Raw genomic sequence first — 11,743 nt, forward strand, 5'->3', positions numbered from 1 at the left:
CATTCACAGGTGAAAGCTGCCCGCTGGGGAGCCATGTCATCCCTATCAACCGGGAGACTATGTGAAAGTGCACAAACGGAGGACTGCCCTCTCACCAAGATGGACCGGTCCATACCTGGTTTTCTCTTGGTGACTCACACAGCTGTAAAGGTGGAGGGTCCCAACGGAGAGCCAGGGGTCGGTGGAGGAGCAGGTGCACCTCCAAATGGTGCCTGCTCCAACTTGTCATTTGTCTCATCCCCACTGGGTTACTCCTCCAGGAGTACACCAAGGGGGGTGGAGACCCGTTTGCAGCGGCTGATCCGGGAGCAGGCTCCAGTCCAGCTGACCGATTTGAGCCAAAACCAGGATCCCGCCATCCAGCACTCCAATCCAGGGGTGCTGAGAAGGAGGTCCCAAAGAGCACCCACCCGGAGGTGTTGAAGACGTCGAAAGGTGAGTCACATGAGGAGAAAGCCAGAGAGGGGCTGCTGTTGCTACCGTGCCTCTCTCCCCCATGTGTGATTCATGAAGCAGATGACAGCACCCAGACGGGAAACCAGAGAGAGGAGCCTGGAGAGGGGAAGACACTTTCAGTCTTCCTCCGGCCTCTACATGAAGCAGATGACAGCACCCAGAATGGGGACGAGAGGATACTGTGGTGGAGGCCTTCGGTTGTTTCAAGGAAACCGAGGCCGCTGCCGGAGCTACGATGAGAGATGAGATCCAGACATACTGACGCACACACCTGACAGACATATACTGATACTGGACGCACGAGTCCACAGACATCGCATACATGAGCCACACCGAGAGTCACTATTGCACGCTCCCAATTATACTGATGTGAACATTGAGATTCATCATAAAGCACACATGAAGAACAATCTGTGCAACAACACCTTTCCGTGGACGAAAAAAAAAAAAAAAAGACTGGACGCAGCATTAGAGGGGACAGACCTTGCAGGGTTTGTGGTTAGAGTCCCAAGCATTCTGGAGGTTATCCAGGGATATCTGTCCCTCTGTCAATGGCTGATATGTGAAAGGTCAAGAAGTGGCCTTGTGTAGGGTTGGATATAACAAATGTGACTGTTCTGTCGAACAAGTCAGTCATCTCTTGAATATGCCCCACCTGCATTGTTTTGTGTATGGCATAGTGGTACAGTGAGAGTGAAAAAATACATGCAAGGATACGGTTTCTATGTATGCTCACACTCTACTGGATGATTTGTAAGTTCAATTGTATCTGAGTTCAATGTTACTTGTCCTGTATACCATTTGGGCGGGTGACATAAATTCCTGATGTTGCTGACTATGCTATTCCTACACTTTTAGCATACTACAGAAGATGTAGTATATGGTTGATTAAATGTTTAAATAATTATGGGAAGGTATTTGGTAAAAATACATGTAACCACACTGTGGTATGTATGCTAACAGCCTGTTGCATGATTTGCCTGTTGCAGATGGACCTGTAAGTATAAGGGCATCACCATTTTGGTCTCGTCGTGCAGCTAACAATGGCACCATGTGGGTATGTGTTAAGAGTGCTTATTATTTCCTGCCGGCCGTCTGGTCAGGAACGTGTTACCTTGGGTTTATTGTAGGAGCCCTCAGACCTGTAGATGGGTTGCCCCTGCACCCCTTTCCCAAACATTGGTGGCACCGCCACAAGAGAAGTATTATTAATGCAGATGCTAAGAAGCTGGGATCACATCACGTGGATTCAATAGTACTCAGTCACTTTTCACGTTTTCAGTTGCCATTCTCCCTGTGTATGGTGTTATCACTGCCTTTAGAGATATTAGGAGCTTAGCAGTAGGGTTGGAGTCCATTGGTAATGAGACAGCCGACGCCTTAACTGCAGTTGCGTCTGAGATGAAGGCCATGAGGCAGGTAGTGCTCCAGAACCGTATGGCACTGGATTATCTGTTGTCAGCTCAGGGAGGTAGCTGTGCTGTGATAGGTCATGACTGTTGTACTTTTATCCACGATGAATCTGCTAATATCACAAGTATGGCTGCTTACATTAAAACATAATGTCAGCTTTGGGGGAACCTGAAGCTAGGAATTGTGCTGACTGACCTCCTCTGTTCGGGGTTTCTTTTTCGACTATCATTCAAATAGGAATCACTGGATTGGGCATGTTAATCGTTGTTGTGCTGATTGTGGTTTGCGCTTGGAAGATGTGTACTGCCTGCTGTGTACAGTGCTGTGCAGTAGGTTTTCGTAAGGCTGCCAGTAAGATTATGGTAGCCCAAATCAAGCCACAGACAAAAGCAAGCAAGACTGATGATAACTTTATTGCCCTGGGAATGACTGAAATGTCTGATATGTAATCTCAAGTACCAAGTGACTATTTTGCCAATGTAATAAAGATGGCCATTTGCCTCCTTCTATTTTCCAACTGATATACAATGCTGTATGCAATGTGAATAGATCTGTCCTTGACCACAGATCAGTTAACAATAATTAAAGATGGTTACTTTATTACTTTTTTATACTGTTTGAAATACTCTGAATTTAATGAACAGTGTTTGACGTATACCCTGATGTGTTGAGCTCACGAGAGCATGACCAGTGGGTATGTCCAGCAGAGAAATATGCCTATGTTTCTAGAACTATTGATAAACTAAGCAAAAAGCTATTCACTTCAATGACTTTGTACCTTTTCACCTGTGATTGGGTACTACCTAATATTTCTTCAAATCCTATAATCATGTATGCTGTGCTGAGTAGTTACAGATACTGTATTGTTTGATTGTTAAGGTTTTTAAATGGTATGAAACTTGTGAAATGTAAGGCACTACAGCAGGCCCCAGATAAACAGTTGATGAATGGTTGTTGTGTTGACGTTAAACGTCAAAAGGGGGGACTGTGGAAGAAATTGGGATTTCCTGTGTGCTTACATTATTCACTAATCAATATAACTAGTCATTGGATACTAGTTAGTATGTTCTCATGTAAGCTTGCTATTAATAAGAGTAGATGGTGTCTATGTGTCAGGGTTAATAGATGTTCGTGATCAGGAGAAAGTACTGGGTAAACGTCCTTGGTCATGACTACAAGGAGAGCGCCAACTATGATCTCTCTAGTCTGAGTGGTCATGTGTTGGGAGCTGTGAATCTCTTCCTCTGAGACTGTTGTAACGTCATTACAGCCTGACTGTCACTATCTATGTTTACATTCCTGTGCCCTATAAAAGATGGTCCTCCGGCTTTCAGAGCTGAGAGAGACATGATTGAGACCTAAGCCTGGTGTTGTGTGGTCATTTATTGTCAGAGGTCTGGTTTTCTCTCCCAATCTGCAGATTGATAATACTTATTAAAATCCAGAACTCAACTGAACTTAGTCACTCCGTTTATGAAGAGACGGACAAAACACTTTCTTCATCATGGGGACCCCCCCAAATATTGACGGGTATTTCGCACACTGGTAGCAACCATGGTAAACATTTCTAGCTTTCAGTTTCAAGATGGAGGAGAAACTGTGTGGCTGCATATCTAGTCCTGTACGATACGTCTTTGTATTTGTACAGAGACATTAATAAAAAGAATGAGGCCTGGCGCAGGGTTGCCGACGTTGTCGGTGCTCCTGGTGGGTATTTTGTACTTTCAAATTCAGTCTCGTCACATTACGTAACTTCGTTCTGTGGTAACTAGCTAGCTAGCCTGGCTGGGACTCCCTAGTCGTATCGACAGATTAGTAGAGACTTAAGTAATAGTAGTAATTAATAAAATTAATATAAAGTAATATAATAAAAGGTTTTTACACATGCCAACGTATATGTCTATTAAACATGTTTGTATTTTGTATAGGCTACAAGTTGTATTTTGATCGATATTGCGAGTACGTACACCCAAGTCTGCACACTTTGCCATGACGTTATACGAACTACAACAGTGACTTTAGAGAACTACAACTCTGCATTAATCTGTCTGACACCCCCCCGAGCGTGGTGCACTGTGGGAAGGCGAGCGATGGCAAGCGATTCGCGTCGCTGCAATGTGAACGCACCGTTACAGTTTTTTTGGATTGCTTGCAGTTTTTTTTAACTGCTTATACATATTTTTTGTCATACTTTGCAATTGGGAAATGGCAACAAGCGTATCAAAGTCAAGTTCAGATGTCAATGGCACAAGAATGGATCAACACAAAATAAATAAAACCCACAACCAAGGCTTTGGTGAATTAAATAGAAAATAGGGATGCACCGAATCCAGATTTTTGGTGTGCGTCTCACCAAGCTTGCGCGTGTGTCAATGGAAAGGCTGAGAATGTGGAGCGTGCACACTGAGGAGCAAGGGGAGACATTTCATTGGAAATATCCGTAGCAGGGGCGGAGCAAGGGATGTGTCTCGGGGGGGGGGGGGGGGGCGGAAACTGATTGGGGGGCCCCCTGTTATTAATATTTTGCAGTGCAATAAAATATAACAATAAAAAGTAACCAATAGCAACCTCTATTGTGAACAGCACATATTAGCCTATAATAAATGTGTTCAGTCATCATAGCCCATAATGTGCGAACAAAATGTAGGCCAGTAGGCTCGCATTCAGCATTCATTAGAATCTCTCACACACAGTATACTATAGGCCTACACAAATCCATGCATAAAATGGGTTTAATGATCTGTCCATTTACCAAATACATTATATTCAAATTCAACGAAGAGGTCATAAGCCCCCCAAAATGAAGTTAAAGACAGTAGCCTATAGTCATCCTAACAGTGACAACTTATTATAAACAAACATAGGCCTATATAACAATTCTTTCAGCAATAATTTGGGTCGAGCTACACACGCGAACCAAGCTCCCATGAAGAAAAAAACGAGTGCGCAACACACACGCGTGACGCACACTGCAGTAGACCACCTACAGCCAGCATGCTACAGTTAAACTCAAATTCCATTAGACTATAATCATTTTCTTTTCCGAACTGACATGTATTGGGATATTCAAAACCAGAAAACTCATAGCCTACGCACAGGTCAAAACACAAACACATTATTTAACTTTAGTTTTACAAAGGCAGAATATAGGCTATGCAGACATGATACATAGGCCACAACAAATGCCCTTGCCTATTTAAATCATCATCTGCCTTTTCTTATCGTTAGCAAATCTGGCGATTACTTTGTTAATGTCAATCTCGACGTCCTCTCGATGCACAGCAGTGCTAAGTTGGACAGCCGCTCCTGTCCCATGCTTGATCGCAAGAAACTCTTTTCAGACGGCTGAACGTCCTCTCTGCCATAGAACTGCTTATCGGAATTGTCAAGTAAATGCGATAGAGAATGGAAAGGTTGGGGAAAGCACGGTTCATGTCGTTGTCAATAAGAAATGGTAGGATGCTGTGTGTGTTTAGTTCATGTTTTTCCATGCTCAGCTCACGGTACATAGTAGCCTACGAAATGTAACAAATTCGTCAACCACATCATCGGCCTTAGACAGATCCTCCGAATAGAACTCCGCAAGCGCTCTAACTTTCCGAGCAGCATCGGGGTGACAAAAATGTTTCGGAAAATGTAGGCCTATATATATTTAGTAAAAGTGTCTACCATGGATACAATCAACGTTTTGTTGCCAAAGAGAAATTATGGAAAAAAAATACATAGATCGGGGGCCCCCTCGGGTGCGGGGCCCGGGGTTTTCGGCGCCCCCGCCCCCACCCCCCTCCGCTACTGATCCGTAGCAATTAGCCAAGCATGCTTTTTTCAAATATTCACAATAAATCAACAATAATTTTTTTCCATCTTACAGCAAACATTTTCCTCAGATTTGTGCACTAAACATTCTCAAGAGTCTTCATATGTTTTCATTTCTATGAAAAGTGCTCAGTGGCGCAGTGAGGCAAGCGAGAGCGCGAAATGGACCGCGCCATCTTTCCAGACCGACTCCTCCGGTCTTGCTCAGAAACTTTGTGCATGCTTGCAACTACGTCATACTTTGCGACAACCATTCGCGAGCTTGTGAGCTGGAGAAAACTGTCAGAATGTGGTACAAGTCCGATCAAGAAGCAGATACATGTGAACTTTATGAAAATCAATACTATTAGTACTGTAGTATTATACGTGCAGGGCCTATACGTTGTTCTTTTTGCTTTGTGTTTTTAGTTTGACTGCTTAAGTACCGTGTCGGATTAAAGAAACTGTAAACTTGAATATCTGGCTCCGTTGTTCTAGCTCGGCAAAGCAAGCTAAACTAGAGAGGGTACAATTTCTGGGGAAATTGTAGGGTGTGCTTGCTTGCGTCGGTTGCACAGGGGTCCGGTTTTGAATGACATTTTTACAACTGATATTTCTGTATACTTTATATAAAAATGCATACTTATTATTTATAAAGATTACATAGATTTAAAAGCATTTTTTTTTGCTGCTCATTTACAACTGAAAATACGAGTGAAGTGTAGAATGAAATAGATGTCTTATTTCACCTGCAAGAGGCAGCCTCATCGTTGAATCAAAACGAAAAAATTTGGCAGACCGGTGTAAAAATTGACCTAATCTCTATGACTTAAACGTCCTTTTAAGTTTTTCCCTTCTCGTGATATTTTAAGGAATTTAGCCTACTCATATTGCATTCATTCATGAATAAATAACCCCCTTTGAAGATTATTCTACGACGTTACCGGCAGTAAAAGATGGAATCGCGATTCAAACAGTAACTAACTGAAAATATGCCCCCAAAAACGTAAATAAGCTTGACATTTATTTATTGGAAAATCGCTTTCATAAAAAGCTCACTGGTAGCGATCATTGTCAGTAACAACGCCAAGTGCGATATAGCCCTGTGTGGAGAAGCTGCCCCGGTAAATTGTACTACTACGGTACAGTACTAGACGCGCAGCCAACGGGCGTATGAGTAACAACTTCCGGGTCATAAAAAAAAAAAATTCAAAATCATTTTCGGTCAGTGCACCGTTTTTGGATTTTGGTTTCTCAATTGAATAACAAGAAAAACAATCGTTTTTTGTTTCTCGTTTTTGGTTTCTCAATTGAATAACGGAAAAACGAATAATTTTTGGTTTTTGGTTTATCAATTGAAAAATGAAAGAACGAATGATACACAGATTGAAAACTACCCATTTTCCATTTTTTGTTTCGATAATAGAAAACGGAAAACGAAAAAATGACCCGTTATCTGATTTTCTTTGATGTGCTTAAATATGGAAATTGGGAAGTAAAATAATCCGTGTATCATTCGTTCTTTCATTTTTCAATTGAGAAACCAAAAACGAGAAACGGAAAACGATTGTTTTTCTTGTTATTCAATTGAGAAACCAAAAACCAAATCCAAAAACGGCGCACTGACCGAAAATGATTTAGAAATGTTGTTTTGTGTGACCCGGAACTTGTGACCCAAATGACTTCTTCGTGTATTCCACTAATGTCTCTTAATCTAGATAGCCTACTCAAACAATCATGGAGAGTTTTATATTGTTTAGAGGAACAAAACGTGCGGCCATGGTGTCGACACCACTGTTACTCAAAGTGGCTCTTAGCGCAGCGCTGGGTTTATAGGCAAAATAGATAGGCTAACCTGGAAGGTCCTGCCGATTTTTTCGGTTGTCATCAGGATTGTAAATGAACTTTTTTGATCACCAGCCAATGTGGCTATGGTAACAATCAGAATTTCCACTAACCACATTTTCGGTGAAAATAAGAGAAATTATAAGTGCCACTGAATGCATTTGATCATTTTATTAACATTGTTGGCATGAAAAACACAAGTACAATACATACAACAAAATATACACTGAAAGTGCAAACATTCCATTTCAAGTTTGGGATCTATCTACATTCTTCCTTGTGTTTTCTGGTGGACGCTCGTTTCCATGGTTTCTCGCTCTTGTTACACTGCAAACTGCGCGCAGCCAACGGGCGTATGAGTAACAACTTCCGGGTCACCAAAAACACAATTTCTAAATCATTTTCGGTCAGTGCCCCGTTTTTGGATTTGGTTTTTTGATTTTGGTTTCTCAATTGAATAACAAGAAAAACAATCGTTTTTCGTTTCTCGTTTTTGGTTTCTCAATTGAATAACGGAAAAACGAATAATTTTGGGTTTTTGGTTTTTGGTTTATCAATTGAAAAATGAACGAACGAATGATACACTGATTAAAATAGTGTGTGGAAATCTTTTTTCTAAATTTTGCATAGATGTTTGTGTTGTGACCCGGAAGTTGCTCCCACGAGCTTGACAGTCACTCTGGTCCACATATTCAGGATGTCAGCAGAGGGCGCGCTGCCATTTGTATGGAAGCAAATCAGTGACATGTTTTGAATTTTAAAAGACATTGAATACTTAATATTGAAATTTAAACAACACCAAATTCACATATGAATATATATTTCAATAAAAAAAAATCTGACCCAAAAATTCAAGACTCGGAAATTCAGGTTGCACAAATTCGAGCCCCCCAAAAATTTCGAGCTTAAAAAATTCGAGCCTATCAACTTCGTGCCCAAAAAAATCTATCTTAAAGAATTTGAGCCTTATGGAACCATAGGGGTGGTCTCAAATCGATCTCACGGTACTTTGATGGCTACGTCACAGTGACCTAGCCTCGGCGCCGTCTCAAGTCGGACAAAAAGTCTAACCAGAATTCACTGTTTCAAGTCAGCCGCCTGCAGCCGGCTGCAGCGCTGCATGAAGTCAGGTCATGTCGAACGCACCTAATGTCGAACGCACCTAGAGGTTTTTCTGACGGCGTTTAGTTTGAGGGCGTTTTGTCTGAGAATCAGAATGACAGAGGTTTTTCTGAAGGCGTTTAGTTTGAGGGCATTTTGTCTGAGAATGACAGGTTTTTCTGAGACTGAAGCCGTTTCGCCTGAGTCTGACGACTTTTGGTCTGAGACCTGACGCCTTTTCGTTTGAGTCTGACACTTGAGTCTGAGATCTGAAGATGTCCTAAAATGAACACCGTACTCCGGGGATTTTTCCCAAGCCCCCACCCCTCACCCCTCGGCTTGAAGCAACGGCCCCGGTGGATGTAGGTGGTATTGCATTTATTGTTAGACTTCAGGCTCTTCCGGTCGGTTTTATTCTATTAACTCCAGTCAACATTTACAAAACTATCTCCCCCAATATTTTTTGTTCAATTCTCGAACCTGGCTCATACTACTAGCTTTTTCATAGAATATTTTTTCCAGATTTTTGCTAAGTTTGAAACCAATCCGAAATGGGTAAACTATCACCCCATGTATTTGCTTACGTCAATAAAAGTTGCCTGCAAATGTGCTCGCGGATACTAACAGGGCACGAGCACAAAAGTTCACATTGGCCGATAGCCGATTTACCTGGAGCTGAAAGAAATGGCTTGAGTTGCCTGCCCTGTTTAGCAAGTTCAGCAAATGGTTGTCACACATACATGAAATGTTGTTAATATAGTTTATTCCCGTTATTTTAAAACAGATTTGATTTTTTGTAAAAACGTTCATGACATGGTGTTAAATATTATATTATGTTAAGCGTGAGCATAGATTGTTGACATGTCTATCTATCTCAATGTTTGAAATGATGTAAATACTTTTGTAAGTTCCCTTGTATTGTGAAATATATTAAGTCTTGAAGTGAAGAAAAATTCTAAGTCTAAAAATTGAAGAATGGTTCTAAATGTCGTGAAGGGCTAGATCCTAAGTCCAAACAGACGCACTGGAACTCAGAGTCTGATGCAAAAGTTTATTCAGACACAAACGTATCTAAACAAGTGAGTGTGTTCCCGGGAGCAGACTAGAATTTTTCTCCGGACATTTGTCTTATATATCAAAACCTTATCAGTTCTGTAATTTTTCTATTTGTACAATACTGTTAGTCACAGATGCATTATGCATTTCTCACACTATTGGTCTCTTACCCTAGGGGCTTCAGATTAGCCCCCAGTGCAGACCAGCTGCACTAGGTTGCTGAGCGTAGGGTCGTAAATCTGTCCCATGATATCTGGGCCTTGTAGTCCATGATATCTGGACCTTGTAGTTTTCTATGGAAGAAGCATATACACACAGTCTTCTCTCGCCCTCAGCCCCTAAATATCCAGATTTGCACTTTGGCCTTAATATCTTCTACATATTAGTGGCAATACTAATCAGTCAACAGCTTTGCATCTGGTTTTCAGTAATATAGCATATAAAGGTAAAAAGTGATTAAGAGGTTCATTTTCAATCATATAATCCATAATCATTACCCATCTTCATAATTACAACAGTGTGATGTTTTTCTACAACATATTAAAGTACAATTCATACAATAGAAAATGTTACAGTTGTGTTGATGAGTTCATAGGTTCACAAGATTCATAATTTACCTTTTAATAATAGATTCATAATTTACCTTTTGCTCTTATTATAGAAATGGCTTCCTGCAGCAGTCTCCTGTCTGAAGATCAGTTCCAGTGTTCTATCTGTCTGGATGTGTTCACTGATCCTGTCTCTATTCCATGTGGACACAACTTCTGCAAGGCCTGTATCACCAAGTACTGGGACAACAGTGACCTGTGTCAATGTCCCATGTGTAAAATGACTTTTGATAAGAGACCAGATCTCTATGTCAACACTCATCTCTGAAATGGCTGCTCAATTTAGGAAGTCAGAGCATTGAGAGCCAGCTGGTGTTCTGTGTTCCCTATGGGCTGCAGGGTAGGAGGCAGAGAGAGAGGGGAGAAGACAGACAACACACACACACCTTCTGCAAGAGTTCAGCCAATGAGCCGGTGATGATGTGCCATGCCCCGTCCTTACTGTTGGGGTCTGGGTAAGAGAGGTCAAAGGTGAAGGGTCAAGATCAGGGGTCATTATGTAATTCTGTAACACACAGAGACCTCAGTCAGACTCATTGGAGTCAGGTGGCTGAGCGGTTAGGAAATTGGGCTAGTAATCAGAAGGTTGCCAGTTCGATTCCCGGCTGTGCAAAAATGACGTTGTGTCCTTGGGCAAGGCACTTCACCTTACTTGCCTCGGGGGGAATGTCCCTGTACTTACTGTAAGTCGCTCTGGATAAGAGCGTCTGCTAAATGACTAAATGTCACTGCTAAATGACTAAATGTCACTGCCAAATGTCATTGTCAGTCAACAATGCAACACTCAAGATTACTTGTCGTGTCAGGCATTCACCACTAGATGTCAGCACATCAGCACATACAGTATTTGAGTATTGTCACTAAGTCACTAACCTCTGTGGCTTTGGCAGCTGAGCTCTCCTCAGTGCTCTGTCCAGTGTTCACACTGGCGTCTGGGGCCATCCCAAACATGACTAGGACAGATTTAGGTCTAACTGGTTAGAGACTGATGCAGCACGCCGTGCCTTCAGCTTCTTGCTGGCCTCGCAAAGTGGCTACTCAGATGATGGTGTTGATCTCAAAGGTCTGAAAGGAAACAAATGAATAATAATGTTAATTTAGGAGTCTGGAGACCCATCTGAAGGCCAGTGTACTTTGGTCTGTCTGATTCTTCCTCTGACAGTGTTCTTCCCAGCCAGGCCAACTCACAGCCATCCTTCAAAGTGCTCCTCCACATCCTTCACAAAAACAACAGTACTGTAGCTTTTCTGTCTTTCTAAATACCTGATGTTTTAATCACATCTGAGATATTGCTATACTGTCTCATTAGCTTTTGGTTAAACAGTGTTGGGTGACCCTAATTATTTGAATTTACCATGCAGTAAAGGACATTATTGACTTGAGAAGCCAGCCAATCACAGAAGATAACCTCTGTGATTGAAAGTCGCACCTCCCCTTTTTTCGTCAGGTCCAGGAAGTGGATCCGGCTT

General features: G+C 41.9%; 1 long non-coding RNA gene across 1 annotated transcript; it reads right to left on the minus strand.

Moving 5' to 3' along the window:
• Window positions 1-9,524: 9,524 nt before the first annotated feature.
• On the minus strand, window positions 9,525-11,743 carry LOC134037762 (uncharacterized). Its single transcript, XR_009932573.1, has 3 exons — window positions 11,629-11,743; window positions 11,148-11,339; window positions 9,525-10,725 (listed from the first exon to the last, which is right to left on the minus strand). It is a non-coding gene; the product is annotated as an uncharacterized LOC134037762 (long non-coding RNA).

The sequence above is a fragment of the Osmerus eperlanus genome, chromosome 17, assembly GCF_963692335.1.
Source record: "Osmerus eperlanus chromosome 17, fOsmEpe2.1, whole genome shotgun sequence".
In the NCBI taxonomy this organism is placed as follows: Eukaryota; Metazoa; Chordata; class Actinopteri; order Osmeriformes; family Osmeridae; genus Osmerus; species Osmerus eperlanus.